General features: G+C 40.6%; 1 protein-coding gene and 1 long non-coding RNA gene across 5 annotated transcripts in view; one reads left to right on the forward strand and one right to left on the reverse strand.

The window, feature by feature from the left end:
• Positions 1-25,896, reverse strand: part of LOC118646360 — a 179,341-nt gene that overhangs the window by 83,785 nt on the left and 69,660 nt on the right. The window lies entirely within an intron of this gene.
• The window catches only part of LOC105837447, a 220,657-nt gene that overhangs the window by 72,408 nt on the left and 122,353 nt on the right, over positions 1-25,896 (forward strand). For all 4 annotated transcript variants that reach the window (XM_036288060.1, XM_036288098.1, XM_036288011.1 and 1 more), the window contains one exon: positions 16,347-16,412. The gene's annotated coding sequence lies outside the window, so the exon portion shown is untranslated. The remainder of the gene's footprint in view (positions 1-16,346; positions 16,413-25,896) is intronic.

Genomic DNA, 25,896 nt, shown 5'->3' on the forward strand with positions numbered 1-25,896 from the left:
TGACTGCTGAAAAATATCGCTGCACTTAGAGGAGCCTTAAATGTTCTTTCGGCTTCCCACTACCACGGTCGATACAATTAAACCCAACCACAGTAGATCCGCCGCACCGCCGCGAAATAAACTCTTTGGCAGCAGGTCGGTAAATCGCTTCTGCTCTATTTTTTCCTCGCCACTATATAGAAGCCCGAGGCGAAAAGATGAATAATCCCGAAGTCCCGAGCGTTTTCGTATTCGTTAAAAATTCTATACACGGATCGGCGATTAACACTTGCAATAATGTACGGGAATTTTGCAAGCATGAAATAATGCAAAAGAGATATCGGATCCCAGGAGAAATCTTTGCATGCATCGTTAATGATCCGCGTCTGTTGTGCTTTACCTGCCGGAAAGTTAGGTGCGCTTTCAGCCTGACATTGCGTCTCGAGTTCGTGGATACGGAGAATCTTGCGGTATATGTCGAGTAATATTTTATGTGACCCCGCTAGGAAATCACGGACGAGTTGAAGGCAATTTTCTTCGCGCAGTGCTGCAATTTTATTTTCTGATTGACGTGAATTCTTCTTTTCATGAGAACTAATACGGTAATCTTTGTTCTCAAACCATGAATAGAGACAGGAGAAAGTACTTGGGAATGTAAGTGTCACATCTCAAAGTATCAATGTCTCAAAGCATTATTAAATATTATTAAAAATATCAAAATTCTACAGATGGTTTTATTATTATATTTAAATAAGTATGTAAAATTTGTACGTAATCCTTTTACTGGTTTAAAAGTTATTTAATTTTTTGTTCTTGATTAGTATATAGGAGTACGTTTTTGTAGCACTTATTTGCAAATTTAATGAGGAGCATTACGAATTATGTCAAATTTTTTTACATATATTATACTAGTAAAACTCTAATAAATATTCATGCAAAAGTTTATTTGGATTCGCTTACTCATTTAAAAGTTATTTGCTTAAAACTACAGCAAAATAGGATTATTTTTGCTGCATAAGTTATTATAAATTAATTTTTTGCAGTTAATTTTAGGATCAAAATTCTTTTGATCCTATTTGCAATCAAAATTTTTTAACATTGATTAGGAAAAAGAATAAATTTAAGTCAGAAGTCTGCAGTTTTCAAATTTCTGTAACTTTTAACTAATTATACATCCAAAACATTTCTAATTTTGTAAAATTATTTATTTCATAATTTTATAATTAATAATTATTATAAATATTAATTTATTTATCTGAAACCAATTATCTTACTTTAGATGTAATTTAATAATATATTATACAGTTTTTATATATACATCTTCTTCAATATTTAAGTTTATTAATTCAGAGGTGGTAATTGTAATTTTTGTTACACATGTCCGAAAAGTTAATGCTGAGTTCAACAGGAAGCATAACAAAGTTTTATTTCTATATTCACGTCAATTAATACCTTCATTTATTTGTAGTTGTAGCATACATTATTCTAAGCAAGCAGAGACTGTGTTCTGCAATCTTCAACTTTACAATTTCCAAGTTTCGGTCTTACAATAGTGTTTCCGACGTACTATAATTCATTACGCTAGCCGTAATTTCCCTGAGTCTTAGCGTGAAATACGAAGTAACAAAAACCATAACTTTGTACGTTAGTATTCCACCACACCGGAAATCGTTATAAAGCTTTTCTAATAAGATAGAATTTCACGCGACAAATATCTTTTGTGGAAATTTTGGGAAATTTGATTTTAATGTATAATTAATTTAAGATTTTTTAATTATAAAAATCGAGCTTAATTAATGTCTGTATCGTTATCACGTAAATTAGCCGATTAATTTATGTTTGCGTGTATTAGTAAGATAGCTTCTTCTGTGATCAGTAATCGTTTGGAAATTGAATAAGTTTTTGGCATACAAAGCACTCTTGCGTTGTCTAGTTTTCCTGTTTGCATTAAAAACACCGTTAAATGTCTCGTAAACATTCGATAACAGCATCGAATGGCATCGAATGGCAATATCACTAGGGATACGAGCAGGTGCCGGCCGGTACAACGTAATGGTGAAGAGGCAAACTGCGTGTGTTACGCTCGTTTGCCTTGAACTACATTGCATCGGCAGGTTCGCAAACGTTTTGCACCAGCGTGAAATTAGGATCGTCATGCTCACACATTTGTAAGTGTAAATAAATTGAAACAAATTTTCTGCATGAGAAATACGATAAAAGCACTCCATTTGCTCATTGGAGTAAGCAAGCAGTTGATTGGGAAGCGTTAATTAATTCCTGACGATATTCAACATTTGGTCGATTGCCAGCGTGCAAAACAGTTTGTATTTTCGTGCACTTTTCAATCAGCATCGATTTACTGCATAGTCTGTCTGACTGTTAAATTACTTATTAAGCAAGTTACGATAAAACTGAAATACTCTAGTAGTGTGAGAAATGCTGTCTCTTGATAAATTTAAAACAATTTTTACTCCGATTATTATTAGCTTTATATACAGGATAATGAGGATAAAATTGTGTGTGTGTGTGTGTGTGTGTGTGTGTGTGTGTGTGTGTGTATGTGTGAACACCTAAGAAATTCACTATTTGTTTTATTAATAAGAGATTCAGTTATTCAATAGTTTGTTTTAATATGGATTCTATCCTTGTTGAAATAAAGCCGATACTTGAATCATTACATTAAATCTATAAATATATTAGTGAGAAAGTCTTTCCTATGGATTTCATCTTATATATCTGTTTCCATAAGATCCTATAGGTTTTTCTATTTTCACTAATTGCTGTCTATAAATAGATGAAACACTCTGCTTTTTCGTTCATCAATCATCGATCATTGGTATATACTGTCATAGATTTTTGCATACTGTATCATTAATTGCTTTGTATACAGTACGGAAGCGCGTCCGTCCAATTGTTTCCTCGGCGCCTATTCATTTTTTTTCCATTTAACTGAGAATTTTGCCCGAAGCGCTGCCGCATCCATGAATATTGACGATCGAAAGGGCCGTTCATATTCTCGATTCTAATCAGGACTCGTGACTCTCCATTTTTCATCCGTTATCAACGCCGCATAACCTCCTCCCCCCTCCCTCCCGTCACCATCCGCTTCCACGTTCCCCTTCATCCTGTTCTTTTGCTTCATCTTTTCTCTTCAAACGGGGCGAAGAGTAGATAGTGCGAAAGACTGTCTATTTAAGGTCTCTCCCTCTCTCTTTCTCCCCCTAACGATCTGACGCATCATCGTATCTGCTGCCAATAAATGTAACGGTGACACGCAAACAACCCGGGCATCGTTTTCCCTGGTTACGAGAAACATCCCCGTCCATCCCTTCTAGTCATTCACTCTTCCCTTCCTTTTCCTGTTCGTCACCGACATCGGCGATACAGTGATGAGTCTTCTTCTTCTTCTTCTTCTTCTTCTTCCCTCTCTTTTCTTTCCTTATTATCTCTTTTCATTCCATCCCAGGCTTTATCGCCCTATTCGGTACCGTCGTAGCGATAACGTCGTCGTCGCCGCACCGTCAGGGTTGCTTCCCTTGTGTAAGAATTCGATCAGAAGCGAACGCGTCCGTCCCTTCTCTTCTCCCCCGCCGACTACCCTCGCCAGCGTTACCACCCTCGCGTGAGAGGCCAGAAGGATCGCGACCGTTCCGAAAAGAGAGACCTCTTTTGCTACACGAAATAACGTGCTTGGCCGAAATGTACGCCACGTCGTCGCTCCGTCTAGTGTGTACGCGCCGAATCTCACAGAGGCCATTAGGCAGCTAAATGATTAATCGAGCATACGAGGTACACGGCAAGGTTGCCCGCTTCTACATGTTACGAACGCGAGCGAGCGAGGTCGCCGGATAAATTACCATTTCCACGCCAGACATCCCGCGCGTTGTCCGCGCGAGATTAGAAATGGACGGTGTATAGCGAGAGAGAGCGAGAGAGGTTTCCATCGTGCAGGCCGAAAAGTTTACTTTATTAATAGTAATCTCCTCGCGGAGAGAGCAAGACCAGCAGAATCTTCGTGCTGTTTAAAGTTGACGTTTTATGCATTCTGCGATATTTTAATCAAGGAAGCTGAAAGCGTAATTTACACATTGTGTACGCCGACTCACCGGCAAATATACAGACCGCATGAAAGATAGATTGGAACGGGGATCGGGCCTCTCGCCCACATAAGATATAGATCGCGCGTCCGCGGAAAGTTTCCCGAGTCACTTGTGCCTCCCCGCCGTGTGTTGCAAACTGGACCGTATTTATCGAACGTGTCGGCTTTATCGTGCATGATCAAGCATCTTTCATTTTTACCGCGGCTCAGTTTCTCCGCGGTAACATGGAGCACGCCGATACTCTCCCCCTGGCATTGTGAGACCCTCCCGCGTGCGAGTTGCTCGCATTTTTAGCTGCTCCGTATAAATAAGTGGCATGAAATATTTAGAGTTCCATACCACGTATCATGAAATATCTTCGCGGTCTACGTCTCCAAGTTTCTCGCTACGTACAATATACGGTATCGAACGGCGCGCGCGCGCGCGCGAGTGTCATACCGCATTCCGCAGGAGGTTCCGCGACGAAATTTTTGTCGCGCAGCGTGGCGTACCTTCCCGCTAAGAATTACGAGATTTCTATCGAGAGGGCGGTACACCGTGCTCTCGTTCCCGCGGCACGATATATCCATTTGTCTGTTATGTGTTCGAAAACGTGACACGTAGTGTAATCGGGCAAATACACGCGATCATGCGTGTCCGTCGGTGTCCTGCCTGCCGTCCAGTCAGGTGCAGTCGACCTTCGGGCCATGGTTAGGTGGGCTCTCCGCCGCCGCCGCCGCGCACGGTATTGAAACCGGAATACCATCTGTTTGCGCCCTACGATCAAGTACGTGCCTGATAAATGGACCCACGCTCGATACGATTCCGCAGCGAGAACTTATTGCGCGCCCATCCCCCGCATATTCCGTATTCTAATGCTGCGTTCACATTCATGAGGAATATAGAGTCCGCGTATATAGAAGGTCCGTACATTCCCCTTCGTGCATTCGCCTTCTCTTCGTTCGCCGCTCGATAATATGCGCATCGTCCAAGTGGACCGGTAATAATAACGAAGCGGCATCACGCTCGCGCATTCAGAACGCAGCCGTAACAATAATATCCCAACGGAGGCGGTCGAAGTCGCTGCGCAAGAGTGACAGCGTAATAACGAAAACTATATATAATACCGATGCGCTTAACGATAAGTGTTTCTCTTCTCTCTTTATTATATTCCACTGCAATATATTGCGCGGCACTAAGCGTCATTACGTTAAAATATCGCTTGTATCAGATCCGCGGGCTCGTAACTGTTTCACGCGATCGGAATATTCGACGGCGGTGATGATGGTGGTGGTGGTGGTGGTGGTGGTTGGCGGCGAAATGCATTTCTCGCCTTGCTTCTTATACCGGGGGAGGCTTTGCCGAACAATTGTGTGATTTATCGTAACTCTCTCGTCGTCGCTCTACCATCGTTAATATCGTCGTGTAGAGTTCTCCGAGAGAGACCCGGCGCTGTTAATCCACTTAAAACAATTTATCGGGAGATTGCGAGCGGAGTTTACCGTATCCGATGCAGCAGAGGGCTTTACGACGCGCGTGGTATACACGTTCGCGCGTATACACGTGCCCGTGCGTTTGCACATTTAACGATATCATATAATTTATATGCGCGTCTTGAGATCATAATTCACCCCGCCGCGCCGCGCGGAGAATGATACTGAAATCGAAGTCGAAGTAACGATAATATCTGCGGCAAATTTCTGCCTCGGTAACTCGTTCGTCATTTTTCCGATATATAAAACCGCCTTCGTATATTCGATAGGTAAATTTAAAAGCAAACGTTTCCGTCAATTACTTTACGAATTCACATATTATATATATATAGATTATTATGGTTGAATCATGTGTGAATTTTTTTAAATTGATTACGCTTACAAGTTCTTCGCGTTATAAATTCTCTTACTGGATCACACATTGAAAGTTTCTATCGGAAAAAATTCTTAAGAATATTCTCAAGAATTTTTTAGCTTTACTAGCAAAAAGTTATCGAGATTTGAAAACTGCAGATTCTTAGGCTTATTTTTTCCTAATTAATGGCAACAAATTTTGATTGTAAATACATTAATCTTGATATCAGCTGCGAAGAAGAAAACAATAAAAAATTTGGCTTACAATGGCAGCGGAGCTCATCCTGTTTTACTTTAAGAAAAAAATATGCTCAAATTTTATAAATATACTCAAACGTGATAATAGAGAAAAATGTGTAAAAATTTAAAAGTTTCTGATAACACTCGGAGATGTGAGACGCGTCCATTCTTGAACCATCGCAGCACCAAGCTTGTATGATTATCAGAAAAAGAAGAATATTTCGGCACTGTTTTTTTCAAGCACTCTTCAGATTAATCGGAGCCGCGCACTCAACAAGTACGATAGTTTATACAGCTGTATCGTTGGTGCAATTTTCTGTTTGCCCATCTTGCTGCGTAAACGTGTTACCGTGCCGCTGTACTCGCCGGTGCGTTATCGACGTTCATACCGAACCGTATCGGAGTATTCCCCGAATCTGGCTGCCATTCTGGGATATTCCCGCCGTCTATTTCGATTCCTCATCGATTTCCCGAGCGCGAGTTTCGACGTTGCTTCTAGATAAATGAATTAAAACTATCGCGTGACCGAACGGCGAACAAAAGGGCAATCCGAACGGCTTACGCGCCGTGCATAATTCCACGTTTCGTTCTTGAATGGCACAAAAGTGACACCGCCTCTGCATATTTAATTCAGACGTCCCGAAACAAGAGGCACTCCGCTTCGTGCACATTCAAACAGCGCGCGAGACGAAACAACGAACGCGAACGCGCTACATTAAGCTGCATCTCGCCGGCTGTCTACATCGGGGAGAGCATGACCTAATGCAAGTATTGTTATTAGATGCGTTGCTGGGGCGTGGTATTGCACGAATTTCAGCATTGCTTTGGTTTCCGCCTCTACCGCAATTTCCTTTGCCCTCCGCGCCGCGTGCATCCCGTACGGGAGAAGAGAAAACCCGGTCTGGCCGGCGATACACACATGTGGAGAACGAGCCACGGAAGGGATCTCTCACGACGGCGACTCGACATGACCCATTTGAAATTCGTGGATTTGGGCCAATTTTCCTCCCTTTCTCGCGCAACAAGGCAGACCCTCATCACTCCGAGTCATGTATCTTTCTCGTGGAATGTGTACGTATTACGTACCTCTTGTCTTATATCATTACGTTAATTCGCTCACATTTTCCGCGGACCTGTTATCAGCCACCCGTGAAAAAAAGCTGCGTCTGCGAGATAAGTTTATCGAAAAATTGTTTATTGTATTGTAAAATTGTTTACATTATTATCATTATCTTTATCGAACGCGCGCCCCTCGTGCAAGAATTTCAAGCGAGTTACAAAGCGAATTCTATTTAGTGACCCAATTCGTACTAACTTGCCCTGTGTAACGGATTTTGCACGATCAACTGAAGTCGATTTAACCCCTGTTTCCATTGTAGCGAGAAATTTGCATACACACAAGCGCATTATAATCGCATTTAAAGGACAAAATAATTTCACGGATGATTCATTATTATCGCGCTTCGGCGACGGTCGAACTCGTGTGCATGTATATATGTATTTATATACATATAGGCGAGTCGCACGGCGCGAATAGATAATGAGAGAGGCCGAGGTGAAGCGTCATTGCGTTTTAATTTGATTCTACGCTCGTTACGTCGTTTGTCGTTTATGCACAGGACAGATCGCTCCACACTTAGCGGGCGCACGAATTACTCACGCGCCAGGAATATCAATGTCACTTGCCGGTGGACGGATTATATACCTAACTGAATCCAGTTGTCGATTCCGCGCGTTCCGCTCTATAAGATGGGTAATTGACGGAGCGACGTGAATCGATAATATACGCGAAAGCATGAGTCTCTGGTTTCGAGCGTAATAGATATATCCCCCCTCCCCCTCCCCCTCCCCCTCCCCCTCCCCCGATGTTGGATCACGGTCCGTTTGGGTAACACGTCTTTTCTCCCCCTCCCTCCTCGCTCTTTTCCCCCCTTTTCCTCTTCCTGCCACTGTAATTCCGGCCGGCCGTTTCGTCGCCGTTTCCCTTCGTTCTCCACGACGCTTCCTCCTCTATTATCTCGATATACGTAGATATACACCCGCGCAATGCTTACCGTTACAAAAGGGGTCGGACCATTTAGATATCGATTTGCAATTTCGCCGGCAATTACGCAAGGCGTGGAATATGTTCGTACAGATTAGATCAGATTAAATGAATATTTACGAGACGCGCGAGCTAGCGCAACACGAAACGCTCTATCAGCCGGTCCTGTACGCACACGTACGCGAACGCACACACACACACACACACACACACACACACACACACACACACATACAATATGAATATATTTTTCGATATGAATTACGACGCCTCGTTATTCAGCGGGTAATAACGTCGCGATATCGGCGACTTTTCGCTCGACTTTGCCCGACGCGACGCAAGGGCGGGGTACGTTCGCAGCCCTCTAAAACATCCTCACATCGAGCGCTCGTATATCCCGCGCGAGAGTTAAGAGGCTATTCGAGTCAATGGTGGAATAAAAACGATAGGTTCCTACGCTATATTCGTGCGTGAAACGTCTGCGTTCCCGCGCCATCGGGTGACCCGAGAGATTCGCGTTTCTCGTAGCGCACGATGCGTCGGATTCTGCGAGGCGAATCCGATCTTCTTGGAGAATTTTTTATCCTGGAGAATAGGTCCGAATTATGGATCGATAAGGGTAAGGAATAATACTCTGTACCCACGTGTACGTGACTTATATTCGTTTACCATATGCCGCGCACGTAAAACGCACAGGTACAAAACTAATTTGCGATAAATTTCGGCCCCGAGCTCGTCGTTTCGCTGTTTACGATCGGGAAGATTCCATCGGCGAACTTTTGATTGCCGTAAAATATGGTACACCTCGCCCCTGCGCAACTCCCGACTGCGTCGCGCCAAGTAGGTAGAGTAAAATGTCGATATTGAACGACCATTTCGATAGTACGGCTGGAAGGAGGATCTGGGTTTTCAATTTTATCTTTCGAGCGATACCTCGATAAACTCCTTTATTGGGCGCCCAGACCTCGCTGGGAAGGGGAAATCGTTGTACCGTCGTGCAGATCGCGTTGCGCTCGTCTCACCCTCGCTTCTGAGAGCTCCTCGGGGAGTGGGTGGTAAGTTAATAACTCGGTAATTAGATAAAAATGATAGGAGACGTCGGTATATTGGATACTTGCATCGTGCAAATGCAATTACCCACAGTATCGTGTGGAGAGTTAGTAGACTGTGCAGGATGCTCCATCAATATCGTATTTCTGTCAATAAGAGCTTTCCTAACGTACTTGGCGATATTTGCTTTATACCAAAAATAGAACGCTAAAGCTTTTTTTCTATCAATTTCTCTCATTTTAGCTTCGAGTGTCAAATAGATTTTATTTCGAAAATGATTTAAACGTGGCAAATAATATATGGATTTAACGCACTTAATAAACTTGGCCGTCACTCTTGTTATTTATCGTATTAGATTTGTGCATTATTTTGTTAAGTAAAGATATTTGAATTTACATCGAGCTGCGACGTCAGCTTAGCATAGTATCTGTTAAGCTAACAGCCCCTCCTTCCTTCACAGAAATCCGAACCCTCATTAAGAATTAAGGGTTTGTTACACTGAGAGAAAAAACGGTTGGTTTACAATAATTTAACTATTTATAATCATTTTTGGTGACAACTATATATTTATAGCTGTTTTAATTATGTAAAGTACAATTATTAGTTATTGTAAATAGTAAGCAAATGTTAAAAAGTAGTTATATTTTTTTTTTTACAATAATTGTGATTGTATTCTTTAATATTAATTATTATTATTTATATCTTTTTCGTAATTTGCAAACATGCAAATGTAACATTATTACTACTAAATTGTAACTATAAAAATGATGCTTCTAACCATAATTATTATTTCACCTTGCAATTATGGTCACAAATATTACAAACTTTTCTCTCAGTGTGCGTTCTTCATTTCGTGCTCTATAGATGCCATTTCGTGGAAGGGTAGTAGAGAAGCTAGCTTAAACAGGGATAACAATTTCGGTTGTTTCGTCGAAAATAAGCGTATTTGGAAATCCCCGTGGGGGCACGCAACAAACTACGGGACAAAATGAGAGATTCGTGCCTCAATTAAAATTTACTTGTCGTGGGCTCTCGGCACCATTCGTAGTAGGCACGCTGTCTGTGCGTGACCGGCTTCACTGATATCTAATGTCAATCCGGAGTGTTGTTTCGAACATGGTGCAGTCCCGACCCGCGCCCATCCACCATGGTAGCGGTTGCACGAGGGTACCTTTCGCGACTGTCCGCATGGGCACGTGATTTCTACACGTACATACACACGCATAGGCATGAAGATGAGAATCGATAGCCTTTTCAAGGATTTCCTCGATTGCGGATCTAACTATTGTCACTTGTCCGTCCCACTCCTATCCCATCCATTCAAACGCCAGTTGCCACAAATTAGCATTTTACGATGCGGCCAAAAGGACAATGGGATTTGCGTTAAATTCGGTGGAAGAAGAGTAAAGTGGGAGAACCATTACCGCGATCGGGGAAATCTCGGCTGAGTGCTTCATTTAAAATCGAACGATTCCATGTTTATGGAGTGCGAGGGGGAGGGCGACGAAAGGGAACGATCCACCCTGTCAGGACTCGTTCTTAATCGAACCGATTCTCTTAAGGAATCATATTCGATCTCTGCAGACTCGCTATATCAAAGCTACCTTCTCTTTAGGTGAATCTCTCGAGAATAATGTCATTTTAAAAGGTCTCTTTCAAGATTTCCTTTCTGTGTACTAACTTCTAAGATATAATAATCCTTCAACAAAATCCAAGATTTAGAAAAGAATTTTTGTTGGGTGAGTTTATTAAATTTAAAAATAATTTTTTATATTTTGAAGAGCAATGTTTAACAGTAAAATGTACTCATGTAGCACAGAACATTCCACCAATATTATAGCAACATTGCAATATTGCTTGAAATTATTATATTGTATTTCGTGCTGTATGGCTATTCTTGAATTTTTACAGCTAAATCATATTTTTCGACTTGCGCGTTTAAAACAATTAATTTAAATCTTGATTATAAGAAATTTGAGACGTCGAACGTTCTTGAACTACATTTACATATCACTTAATCGCTACCTGGCATCAGCCAATGAAATTCGAAGCTATTCGATGATTGGACAGTGCGGTCACGAAACTGACTATGGCACGAAATCATTAAGCGAGCTTCCGCATCAGAAATAGGGTGTGATTTGTTCAATGACACAATCCTCTTGCCGATGAACTAGATGCGGCAGAAATTTGGTATTTCTGTAGGGACGAGTCTGAAATTCCTGCCTTGCCCATGCCCTTCGTGATAGATGAGCGATATGTATGTCGTAACGCAGCAAGTATGTAAAGCGGCATGAAGTATATTGAACGATGAATATGTTGTCGTGTCTGATATCGCAGATAGCATTACGTATGCGCTCTCTCGCATACTATCCCTTTGTGAGCAGAATCCTTTGAATTCTGCAATAATCTCGAGAATTTTCTCACTCCGTGCACAGGTTGTTTTGTTTTACATGCTCTTGGAATGCGTACTATTTTTATTGTGTCGAGATTTGTCAGATATTCCGTATTTAGTTCGAAAGTATATCCTTTGTCACTTTTTAATTGTCAAACCATAGAGTGGTTTAAAATTGATCCTGAAGTAATTCTTCTGAAAAAAGTTGCTGTTGCTTTAACATTATGAAAACGCAACAATGCAACAATGAATTTTTTTTTTAAGATATTGCGTATCTATAATATTTAATTTGTAGCTTATCATTTTTTCCTTTAATTTTCCTTATAATTCTGGTATTTATATTTCCACGAAATCTGGCTGCAAAGGTGCATGTATTGGATTGTCAATTTATAGACAATTTGATATACGATTACTATCAATTACTACTAAATTCAACGATATTGAATTTCAGTGCCATTTACGATGAAAACTTGTTTAACATGTATCGATCCATTATCGTACCTCTTTAATACCGAATTCAAAATTTAGCAATCCAATTTTGACGAAAGATGATAATTGTACGAGTTATAAATTCAAATTAGCATTTGAAAAAAGTTTCAGATTTCATATGTCGTCGGTTTCGTGAAGCTTGAGAGAAGCACGATTAACATCACGCGCTACGCATGTATGCCGGTTTACAGAATCGTAAACATCAGTGACCCGCGTTACGGACAGCGTAACGCGGGACGCGTGTAATTCCGTCTGCATGCGAGTTACAGTTGTCGATAGACCATCGAACCGGGCAATATGTTCCGCTAAAACGCGACAGCGGTTTGCTATTTAGACGGTACGAGAGTGGGTGCAATTTCTGGTATAGCGTGATTTATCCGTCATAAAACTCCGATGCAAAAAGCGACCCCTCTGCGGCTCCTTGGGATTAATGTGCCGTAAGTAATGTGTCTCCGATGGAACGTATACGTATAAGCGTAAGGGGGAGGGGTCGCCGGATTATTCCGGCTGCTTTATCCCAAAGACTTCACTTTGGAACCTTGAAATAATACGAGTTGTACGATAAGTACGTGTTTCGTAACTCATTGCCGTACGCTGATTAAATTACTCTGAGATTGCGTCTCTATATGTGTTATGATAAATTTGCGCTCCGAGAGCGCGCACGCCTGGTAATTTTGTTAATTAACCTCATAGGCAACATCGGCCGGATTAGATGAAGACAATATCTAGGATTATCTCCCCGTACAAAAGACGTTGTGGTTGATTAGAGGATAAGTTACGAAGAGACGGCGCATTAACGCGATACGCCGCGTTTATACAATACAGGGTGGCATAAGAGATTACGTTGCGTTAACTTTCTCGGTATCGCGTTAACATACACGTTTATTTTCGATCGGTATAGAAAATCGATCCTAGCTACTTAATGTTACCTCGGCGCAGCGAACGGTTTTCCGTTACGAAAGTTACGCGGCGGAGCAGGCCGAAATTAACGATAAGTTATTATAATATGCTATTTCGTAGGCGGGTTGCGAGAGTTGTGGTACTTTAGAGCGCCAAAGTAAACTCGGTCCTGGTGCCGGGATCTTCCGTATCGGACCGACCAGAGTTTACTTCCACAGAGAGTTCGGAGTTTCGTAATTTGCTGTCGGTGGGTCGAGACGTCGCATTATTGTGTACGCCGCAGTTGTAATAATCTCTGTTCTAATTACTACGCTACGATAAAGTAGGATTCCACTCCGGGATTGAAAACTCTTTGAAACTACGAGAGGTTTTCTTGATTATATTTGCGTAACTGGACTGCTCTGTTATTCGCACTTCGTTAGCTGTCATTTATACCTTCTCTTATTAAGGTAAATACGTTAAAAGCTAAAATCTCATCGAGGCTCGCGATGGCGAATGCTTTTTACACGGCACTTTTCCGACCGCGGCGGTGAATAAATAATGCTTGTGGGCAAACGTGACTTTTCAGATCGCGCGCAGCTTTCTGACGCTAATGCGAGAATTTGTTTGCGCAGAAGAATTATGAAGAATCTCGCGCATCGCGCTACGGTGATACTTGTTATATGCGCCAAGGTTTCCACGCGGTTTGAATTTCGTCGAATTTATGAGACCGCCGGTGGTTTACGGCAATGGGGCAGCAATTGATTTGAATATCGAGGTTTCTTAATCGTCCCATCGCGATTCCAAGACCGACGAAATCTCCTCGACGATCGCAATGGCAAGGAATACTTTCAATATCGGAAGGCATATCAAGGCGCATAAAGTACATCATGAATTATTTCCTATCATCGTTTAATTCACTGCGCCTCCATTAAAATCGTGAATTGATTTTCCGTATTTTCCACCGGGGATAAAGTTTAAATAGCACGATTCTCTTTCAAATGTGTCTTCCTTATTATAAATAATTATACATATTACTTTACTGATATTCTATATAATGAGTATTTATTAATTATTATACATATATTTTTTAAATGTATTCTAAACAGTTTTTATTTTAAATTAATATGTATATATTTTTTAGATGTTCCATATGCCTCAAAAACATTTTTTTTTATGTATCAACTTCATTTCTTTACAAGTATATTGATATTTATATACTCATTTCTTCATATTTATTTCTGTATAATAAAAAGCAGAAGTAAATAACTGTATTGACTATAATTTAATCTAATTGTGAAACATTATTTCCAAGCAATGGATTCCATTGAAAATATCTTATTTCTTAATCAAACTGAATCTATTTTAAGAGACAATTGCAATTAGTTTAATTATATCGGTGTAAGCTATCACAAGAATCTGCTACTCTGATTTGTAGCTTCGGTCCCTCTTCTAATTTTCTCTCCGTATTAGGCACTGATTCTTCGACGCAGAAATTAATTCCGCTATATAATAGTCCAATGCTTTCGCACGCTTTTACTGCATGAGTCGTTACGTTTAATTTCCGAGGGTGTCGCGCATCATGACTCTGTTCCACTGTTCCTTTATCTCCTGTTATTATAGCAGCCGAGAGAGAGAACCGATTCACTCGGCAGTAGAAACAGTCACAGCTGCGCCGACAGCCCGCTATCGTATCTCTCGTTTGCCAGTTGCACACTTTGCATTATTTCCCGCTCTTTTTCTCCACGAAATGCATATTATCCGGTACGCTTATCCGGCCGATTGCTTCCACGTTTTCAATCATTTTGAAATTCTTTTGTCTTTTTTTTCTCCTATACTTATTCTCCTTTTTGTCTCGTCTCTTGAGCCAACTTACATATCAATTACATAACAACCGGTATATCTGGCGAAGTTTTAATAAAATTGGAGGGGAGGGGAGGGAGAGCGATGCTGGTTTTATTTCACATTACGATGTAAATGCGTAGCAGAGAATTTTTAGGTGCCTGTCCATGGTGTTACAGCCGATGTGGCTGGAATTGCAACGGGTATCGAATCATAATCGGATGAGGGACATAACTCGCGATTAACGAACACGAAAATTGGCATGGATGAAGAGCGCTTTTCGAATATTGTCAACGAATTGCAACGGTGTCCGCTCGATTTCGCACGAACACGGGGGCGCGGCAATAACATACGGAATGTCGGATAGCTGAATTTATTCCCGTTATGAATTCGTTGCGCGCGATTCATTTCGACGATATGATCCGAACGACATATTTTATATAGTAATCGTATTACAGATTCCGATTTCCGCTCTTTTGCCACGCATCGCGAAGCTAATTCGCGAGACTTGCAGTCAACGATGCATCTTGCATTGTGAAGAATGGGAACGGTACGGGTGCATCAGAACTGAATCATCAATGATGCACAGCCCTTTTCCACTGTTAGATCGCCGCCCTTTGGCACACTGCCAATCTCCATTGCCACGGCGCTCTTTTCTTGCGAATCTTCATAGCAATTTTCCGCCCTATTGCCCTTCTATTTTAGTTATTATTTTTAAATAAAGGATAAATATCGAGAAAAGTATTTCCAATGGATAAACACGACTTCTCTATTTCTATCTTTAAATAAAGAATTCCAAGTTACAGATGTGTCATTTTTTATTATCTAAGTATACTATGTCCTCTTAAAATTAGATATTGATTATAGAAAATTTTATACTATGGTTTCGAAAACATGGAGAAAAAAATGTGGGAGATTCCAAAATTTATTTTCTGTGGAAATCCTATACGATAATAAGTTTAAAACAAAACTAATGACATCGGAATGTGTTTGTCATTAATTTTTTTTTAAATATAATATGTTGATATAAACTAATTGAACAAAATATAAAATTGTGATAAAGCCGGCGGTATGTAGAATTGATCGATATCCCAAGCAAAATTTACATGTGTGGAGGTACATGTGACATAAACTCGACCTAAACTCGACCGTAAGGCTTTACATATATCAGTATTATCTCGCATTAATGCGCTACCAGTGCGGAGGTAATGTTCATAGATTTGCTCGTAATGAACACACTACGCATCCTGTACGTTAATCCATGCAAAGAATATCTCATTTGCATTATCAGTTGCAAATCAATATGTCATTGTTACGTTATAAATTTTTATACGCTTATATAAACCATATATTTTTAAAAGAAATTTTGCTTTTTAGTTCCGACGAAATAAATATTGGGCGGAATAAAGATTTTTCGTAACAAACAAGATCTACGCCATCAATTATACTTTTTATGACTTGGGATATATCTCGTAATTACATAATAGTTATTTGTTTTCTTACAGATATTAGCACAGGCTTAGGAAGTTTCTCGGAAGCCCTTGATCCACTTCCAGGCACGGATATTGAAAGTAAGTTACACATTATATATGTCCCGTATAAAATGGCATCTTTTGCAGTTTAATAACGAGTTAAAAAAAAACTCTCATATATATTATTAACGGAGAAGCCAGCTCCGACGTACTTATGCGGTGGAAGCTACGAACTTCCACACTGAGCCATTTGGCGCGCTAAAGGTACTTTAGTCGAAAATATCTTTGCGCGCGATTCGATACTTGCGCAGCTCGATATATCGCTAGCTACATATTTATCCAGCAAATTTTTTGCAAAGCTATGTAATATACGCGTCTCTAGCGCGGAGCTCTCGCTTCTCGGTCCGGCGAAATAAATATTGGCTTTCGGCGACAAACGGGAGATACGCCGTCAATTCGAGTATCTATCGAACAATATTTATTTAGAGTATCGATTTTGTTGTAGAATATTGGCTTTCTCGGTGGTAGCGACCGGATTTTACAGACTCGCTTCCTCCCCCCCCCTCTCTCTCTCTTTCTCTCTCTCTCGCTCTCGCTTTTCTTCGCGTCGCTGCCGCTCACAAACTTCCTTCGCTGTGAAAACCGTATATACGATGCATAGTTAATATTACATGGCAACGCCATGAAAGTTCCCGAAACGATAGCGAGCGATATTTGTAAGATCGATTGTACGTATATTGCTCATGCCGTGTCGGGCATTACTGACACAATGTTCATTCCAAACGTATTCCTGGCGGCGTGGTTAATGCGGACACAATTCAGCCGTGAGAACGATAGAGTCAGTTGTCAAGTTGTTTCTCGTTACCAGCATCGGTTTGTAAAATCAAATACCTAAAATCCCGACGGCGCTGAAATCGGCCGTTTAAATCAACGCTCTTCCAATCGCTCGCGTACCGCGGCATTTCGCGCTGTGTACGTAGTTTTGTAGTCTACAGCCCTGTTTACTCTCTCAGTCGGTCTACTTTGTTACTGACAGTTCACCGTGCGCCGCAACTACACCTATTGCACGTGTATCATTCGAACGTGTCTGGTGCAACATTTTCCCGGGCTTGATGCTCCGTACGTGCGCGCTCCTCGCTCGACGGTAAAGTCAACTGTACTGTTTTCTACTGTGTCGCCGTAACGTCACCGGTGTCAGCCGATATAGAAGGCATCGGGCCAGCTGTATTTCACTGTCTCGCGGCGCGCTTTTAATTAACAATATTTATACGCGCAGCGGAAACAATTTACTTTGACTTATAGCGCGTCGCTTGGTAACCCCAGCGTGGACATCGGTGATCGCAAATTTATCGCGCGTTCTTTTTGTAATCTGCAGAAATCTGTCTCACATCCGACTGGGTTTAGCTTAAGCAGTTTAATGCTTTTCTATCCGATCTGTCACGGCTGCAACAATGTGGCCAAAATCAGCTTACGTTCGCCGCATAAACTCACTGGACCGCAGGATCGATTCTGTCAATTAATCAAGCCGCCAGCTACGAGCAGTGATCTTAACCGTGATCGATATCCTCTCGTGTTTCGTCCCTGCTTGACGCGCGCGAGATTGATTTTATTTCCCGGGCGCGCGTGATCCAATTTCGATGAATTCTCCCGACGAATGACGGACTTCGCCGCCGCCGAGCCGGGAAGTAATTTTAAATTAAACACTTGCCGCACGCGCCGGTTTAATAAAGCTTAATGCACAGACTGTGTTGACGGCAACAAGTGCAAATTGCGTCGCCGCGTATCGCTGCGGCGGCGACGACATGACCTATCCTACCCCCTACCCCTCCTCTCCGTTTGCTGTTGTAATAATTCTCCTTTCGCCGACTCCGTCTTTATCCGTCTTTGTCCGCGCCACGGATGTTTCCAGCCAGCGACTATGGGATTTTCATGTAGCTTCGAGCACACGCGGGGACACCAAGGGCCGACGGCACGTTTCATCGCCGTTACAGTCGCCGGCGTTGCCGTTTTCGTCTTCTTAACGGTAGACGCCCGCAGGGCACGCTTAACCGCCCCGGTGAAGCTACGATAAAATAGCGCATTTTGAACATTCTTACTTCCCCCATCGCATCTTGCATCTCTCCTCGGGCTTTCTTTCTCGTCTTCCTCTTTCTCTCTTTCTTCTTCTTCTCCTTCTCCTTCTCCTTCTCCGCTATTCGCCCGCTTTGTTGAGCGCGAAGAAACGCCGAACCGCATGAAGGAGGTTTAGGGGCGCGATAACGACAAGCAAAGTGGAAGTTTAAATGGACGTTGGAAGATGCAAAGGATACGGTCCACCGGAAACCCGAAAGGCAATGCCAGAGCTTGAACCTCAGCCGAATCTCGAAGCGGGCCGGCGCGCGAGATATTTATTTCTCGCTACGAACGCGAACGTAGCTTTTAGGAGATTGCATTCTGTTTGTTGCCCGAATTTATTGGCTTTGATCCTGGCTGTGGCATTTTTCCGCTTATCCCCAGCGTTGTCGGTGAATACGCGTAAGTGCACGAACGGCGCGAGTCGGAAAATAAAGCGCCGATGAAAAATTTCATGACAAAAAATTCCATACCTTGCATACGTTCATATAGTAATTCCCTCGATAGAACAAAGTGTTTTAGCTTTTCAACGTATGCGCGCGTGAAGAAATAATCGAGATAATAATAGACGGCACTCGTAAAGATCGACGAGATTTCTGACGTATTCGTGATCCGTATTTATAGTCGCGTTTTTACTCGGCTAAAACCCAACACAAGTCGTAACACGAGTAATAGTTCGATAAATGGGTCTTGAGATAAATTTTAAGAGTTAAAGTGATATTTTTAATTCGCGATTTAACTCGTGAAACTCGGTGGAGATTTATTTTGAGACACAATCTGTGTTCTGTTTCTCGCAGTTCCAATTATCGAGAGAGAATGACTTAGACTCTCAATTCATAAATTTAGATCAGTGCAAAAAAGAGTTGCGTACTAACAAAAGAGATTTAAAAGATATTATGCTACAGTTTTACATATTTACGTATTTATTTCGCTCAAAAGCGAAACAATTCTTTGCATAAAAAAATAAAAGTCCGAGCTTTTATAAATAAGAGAATATTGCTCTCTGCTATCTTGATCAAAACGCAAGTAAATTTAATTCATATCAAACTTAGATATTTAACTTGTTTTGAATTTGTTCTCAATTTTTGTTTAACATAATTATTAAAAGAAAACTTTTTTTAACAGTTGAAAGTATTTTATATACGGACGAATTTCAATTATAACCTGCCAAATTAGAGAGAAATAAAATAATATCTTAAGCTTCCAAGATATACTTAGAATTGTCACTTACGGTGACGTTATCATTATTCAGTTTATAACACACCCACCGAATAAAGCGCAAAATATTATACAATAACCTTTTTGTTTGAGATTAACTTTAAGGATTAGAATTTTTAACGTTATCTTAACGTAAATTCTGCACGTTATCGTAGTACACTTGCATTGGGAATAGATAGAATATATAGTGGTTGTTATTTTAATCTTTATAACTTTGGTCACAGCGCGCTATTACACACACACACACACACACACACAAGATCGTCGCTGTTATCGTTTGTGTGATGAAAGTCGAGTATAGGCAGACTACGCCGCGGGCTGCTGCGTGCATCGTGTTATTATCCCTCGGAACGCGGCCGCGCGATATGTTACCAAAGAGAGAATGCGATCATTCCTTTACGAATGATCATCTGGCTTATGCGCGATTAACTACGCGTGTCGAGGCGATGGCCATTCGAGATGGATATCTCGCGCAATTTACTCGCTCGAAACGGAAATCAACGCGATAGGGGCTGGAAATTGCAGATCGTTTCACTACTATATTTAGGTCGATAGAGTTTCCTCCTTGACGCTTGGATTCGGATGTATCTCGCGCCGTGCTTTCAGCTCTTTCTCTTCCCCCTCCCCCCCTTTCCCCCGCTCCGATTTAGCCCATCGTTTCCGAATCGAGAACGCGAATTGTTGGACCGAGTAATTTAAGTAATGAAAAACCGAACGCTTAACAGTGATACGTGTATCTCGCGCGATTTACGCGTTTGTAAGATGTATCGCGCACGTCGCAATACACTGAATGTCGACTGTAATATTTCCGGATGATATACGTTGAATCTTAATTAGCTCGTTAACTCGCGTATTACGTCACTTAAGTGTCAATGCTACTTTCATATTCGGCTAGTCGACGAAGCGTCGGTCGTATTTAAATCCGCCGAGTTTAAATCAATATGCATAATCTGAATTAATCTCGCGTTTTTATTATTTATAACCGCGTTGCACGCTCATTTCGTTTATATCGGGGATCTTTGTAAAATCTTTGGTAGTTCGAGATCCGCTCGCTTGATTGACTTATTTACGAGACGTCAGGCGGGGATTGCAGCTTTGCACGATTGTACATCTATCACGCAATCGTTCTTTCGTCGTGTAACAAAGAGCACGTCGTGTAAGGTTAATGTCGGGGCGTGCTGTGCAAAGTGTCGCACGATCACCGTATGCCGGTAATTAGTGCACGTGCGAATCGTAATTAACCGTGCTTTCACGAATGAGTGCACCGACACAACGGAAAGAGAAGATCCGGAAGGTAGCGGTTGACGCAGCTGTGGCGTGAGTAATTCATTATCTATTGGTACGTATTTGCTGCTTGAAAAAAAAAAAAGATTGAATAAAAAGACTCAAAGTGCACAACGATCTCTTTCGAGATATCAATTACATTGGACGCTGCTCCAATTCGCGAACGTACGAATATATCTACTTACTTTATAGTGTTCGACGTGGTTTGAATGTTACAATTCCGCTGCCGCATATCGTATTCGTGAATGACACTTTATATGTTACTTCAATTTTTGATAATGGTTCAATTAAAAGTGATTTGAAAGATTTTATTAAATATATTTATATAATGTGCATATATAAAAAATATGTATAAAAGAAACTCTTTCTATATCGGAAATTAGAATATCTCTCTGATTTAATGCCCTAAAGTGGATGGATTAACATGGATTAACTTTTTTAATTTTGCAATTTTTAACTGCCGATTTATTATTATATATATAGCATGCATACGAGCAAATGCAATTACATTCTTTCAACATTTCATATAGTAGAACTCATTCTATCGATTATCCATTAACACATTTTCAGTATCTTGCTATACGAAATATTAATTATGTCTGAAATGTAAAGGACAATTTGACAGGTATAAATAACATTGAAATTTATGTGGAAATAAGAATCATTTCAGAGCAAATTTGAGATAAAAGATGGAAAATAATTTCTTCTTCGTAGAAATTATTTTCAAATGCAATTATTATTACTTTGTGAAAGATTTGCAGAAAACAATTAAAAGCAGTATGAAGATGCGATAAGTTGATGATATTATTTGAATAATTTTGTTAAAATCAAATAAAAGCAGTATCTTAATCGATTATTTGATATGCTTGATATATTAAATAGGTATATCAAGCATATCAAATAATCGATTAAGATTCTGTTTTTATTTCGTTCAGACAAAAATAAAGAAAAACAACAAAATATAAAATTATAACAAGTAAGATATTAATATTGGCAAATATATTTCTATCTTAATTTTATTTTTTTAGAATATTTTTGTATTGTTTAAAAATTATATGTATTGACTATTTATTGTGAATTTTTTCTATATGTTGAATTTTATTGTCAGAATTAAATAGGGCATTATATTTTTAAAAAGTCAAATATTTTAATTCAGTTATATTAAAACACTTCATATTTTTTGAAATAATTTCTAATGCAACGTGCTATAAATAATTCTGACCGCATATTGCCCTAATAACAAGATATTTATATTGACATGAAAATTCATAAAAGCGTATATCAAAAATATGAAAAATTCATATGGACAGTACTGTATGCCGAAGTTTATTATTCCTTTCGGATCTCGGATGTCATTTCTCGTCGGGTATATCATCAACCGTGACATATCGAACTTTGAACGTTGCAAGAGGTAACTGGCCGAAGTTTCTTTTAACTCTTACAATTCTGTTCGAGAATTTACAATTCGACACTTTTTGTCACATTACCGTTACTATCTATACACAGTTGTTTCTTCTATTGAAATATCAACATATAAATTTTTTATGCAAATCAGCCACCACAATTAATATTGATTATAAGTAATACGCTTAATTGACAATTTTATTTTCAAACTGAATAAAATTTTCTGGAATTTACTTTGATGTATAAAAAAATATCGATTTTGAGCATGTGTATATTTAATGCACAATATTTAATGTAATATCACTGCAATTGATAAAACATTTATTTATATTTAATATTTAATTTAGATTATTTATTTCGAGAATTTTCTCGTCTATTTTCCAAATTTATAAAAATATATAAAAATATTTAATATTTAACGTGACAATTTAATATTAATTCTGCATTTTAGTATACAAACATATACATATAAATATGTAATTAAAAAGATGGAAATTGATATATGATTCTAATAGTGAAGCAAACAAAAATAATTGCTTTTGTATCTTATATTACAACTTCTATATTTGAAATAAAAATGTTCGGGGTTCTGTTTTACGACAATCATAATATTTTAATAGTATCAGGTTTTACATGAATAATTGTTTCGCTTTTTAACTGGATACAGTCTCAGTTTATCTCTCGTCAATGTCTGATATAAAATTTCATTCAGAGTATCTCATATATTTTTGAGATAATAATCAAAAGAGCAGCGATCATAAACTATGTTATAAACTAAATTGCATAGCACGCGTACAGAAAATACGTTCTCCTGCATTTATCGACAGTTTAGCAGCGGCATTCATATGTGGCATTCCCTTTAATCATTGACACCGGCATCAGCGACGTGAAGTTAATTTTTAACGTATCATAACTTGACATTGCTCGGTTTACGCATCGCCATAAAATATCTGGAATATTGCTGCCGGTCGCGTGCTATACTTCACGCTGTAATCGTGTCACTACGCGAACTCGGGGAAAATTCGCGAAATACCGACCAGGATCAAACGTTAAAGCTCCAGTTCTCTCCCATATCCAGCGCGGCTTCTTCATTCTCGCTTGCACGCGGCTGCATCGCAATCTCCGGGTCCATATATACGCGAGTTAACCCTCCGGGGTGCTTTGGATAGCTTTCGTTGCGGATACGTTACGATTTCGCTCGCACATGAAGAGTAGTCCTGTGGGGTCTTATAACTGGGAGTCATCACCAAAAACGTCAAACTGGGACAAATGAGCGACCGAGGCACGATTTTTTATATGATACGTGAGAGACCGTCGATTAGTATTCGAGACACGAGCGAGCGAACGAGCATGCGGGAAACGTCGAAATTTAATCTCTTTTCGCCGATAAGGGGCAAATCTCGCGGCCATGCTTAGAAACGTGCAATTTATTCTCGTCGACTATCACAAATCGTTAGAAAGCAGCGAATCTCCATTTTTCTTCCACGATAAAAATAATGCAACTTGATAAATACATGCAATGTAGAATGTAAAAATAAATTTTCCAAATACGATATTAATGAAAAATAAGTCACTAATAATATTTTATTTATTAAAAAGAAAATTGAACGCAAAATATTTTAAATGAAAAATGTATATTTATACATTTTTCTTCTCTTACAGCAGGTAGAATTTATTTTTTGAAACAAAGTAATTTTCATACATTTCCTAGATTATGAAGCAAGAAAATAAAATTACGTGAATAAATATAAAAATTACGTGATTTATAACGGAACAGGATATTTCCATAATTACACTATTCATACAATTTTTTTGTACAGTGCACAAAAACATGCGAAAAAAAAGGTCGAGAGAGAGAGAGAGAGAGAGAGAGAGAGAGAGAGAGAAGGAGAGCTACAAATTTCCTCGTCTGCAATTGACGAGATTTGTCCACGTTATGCAGGTCACATTCTACCGGTTTATGTTATTTAATTTTTCGCAAATATATACAATTTGCGCGATTTTACGTGCGAATTCTGAAAGCGCAAAGTGCGATGCAAAAAAAAAAGAAAAAAACGCTCGTGCGAAGAGACAACCTCGTCATTCAACGTTCAACGCGACACCGCGCGGCTCTGAAGCTGTAACGACATAATTTAAGCTCGTTAGCAGACACAGCGCTGGGTGCTCGAACGTCGACGTCGCCGTCATCGTCGCCGCCGCCGCCGCCGCTGTCGTCGCGCTCTCTCGAAGTTCGTCAACCTAATTCAGCGGCAGTTTACTCCCGTTTATGCTCGCGCTCGAGACCCGCGTCGAGAGAACGAATCGTCCTCATTGGGCGACGCGTCGTTTCTGCCGTCGCTCGCTTGGAAGAAATGGCGTTTGTCAGACGGTAAAGCCGCCAGTTGTCGTTTCTCGAACGTGCGAAATCCAGGTTGACGAACTTCCGGCTACGCCGCGTGGCCATTTGCCCAGTTTTTACCGTGATTCCGATTCGCGAGAGACGAGGAGGCGACGTTAGATCTCTCGAGAAGAAAGAGAGAGAGAGAGAGAGAGACGAGAGCGACCGGTCTCTTCACCGAATCACCAGCAGCGGATTTGCGGGCCGTTCTGCGAGAGACGACGAGTGTCGCTCGTCAGGTGAGAAAGAGCATCGGGGCGTCTCTCTTGGCTCGAACTTGGCGCGTAAAGCGACGCTTTACCATTGACTGCCGCAAACAGTAGAAACTGTTAAGCGAGCGGCGCGGCACGCATGACAAACTCCCGCATTCTGCACTAACGGCACGAAGCACTTTGCCGCCAACCGCCACGCTCGGCACGAGCAAAGCGCAATTATCATTAGCCGCGACTCAGCGAGCGCGCACGAGTTGCCTAATCAGTTAACCGCAATTAACTACGATGTATAATTAAAAAATGAAACTGCATGGACAGGCGACGAAACGCGCACATATACGGTTTTTCCACCTATTAACAAAACTTCCTAAGCTTCTAGGTCCTCGTTTTTCTTTAGCACAACGGACACAATCGAAAGGTGAGAAAATTTTCATGGCGTTGCCGCGCGCACCATGAAAAAGCAGTCGATTCTTTCGCCACATATATAACATACACACACACACACACCTATTTTACATTCTCCTTTTCGCTACGATCCTCCTGCGATTTCTCTCTCGCGTGCTGGCAACCTCCGGTATCGACGCAAAAATATTTGCGTGTCGGACCGATTCGGATTTCAGTCTTTTACGGTGGCGTTTTCCCGGGCGCGTCGAATATCACGTAACAAATAAGACGAGTATTCGTGTCCACGCGAAGAGGCGAAAGGTTTTTCACCGGACAACAAACGGTACAAAGCCGTTTCGCTCGAGTTTCGGATTGCACTGGAAATATCACGCGGCGTTTGTTGAGCTTTAACCGCGATTTATTATTTGGCCGGCTTTACAACAGGGACTAAGGCGTTCGGCACGCACTCTCTCTCTCCCTGTGCTGCTATTCATTGTAGTTATGTTCCTTAAAGTCCGTGTATCGTATACGCCGCGCAATTAAGCGTTCTATCTTAGGCAAATCGGAGCAGGAACAGAATGTGTAATACCGC

Source organism: Monomorium pharaonis, chromosome 1, assembly GCF_013373865.1.
Source record: "Monomorium pharaonis isolate MP-MQ-018 chromosome 1, ASM1337386v2, whole genome shotgun sequence".
Lineage (NCBI taxonomy): Eukaryota > Metazoa > Arthropoda > Insecta > Hymenoptera > Formicidae > Monomorium > Monomorium pharaonis.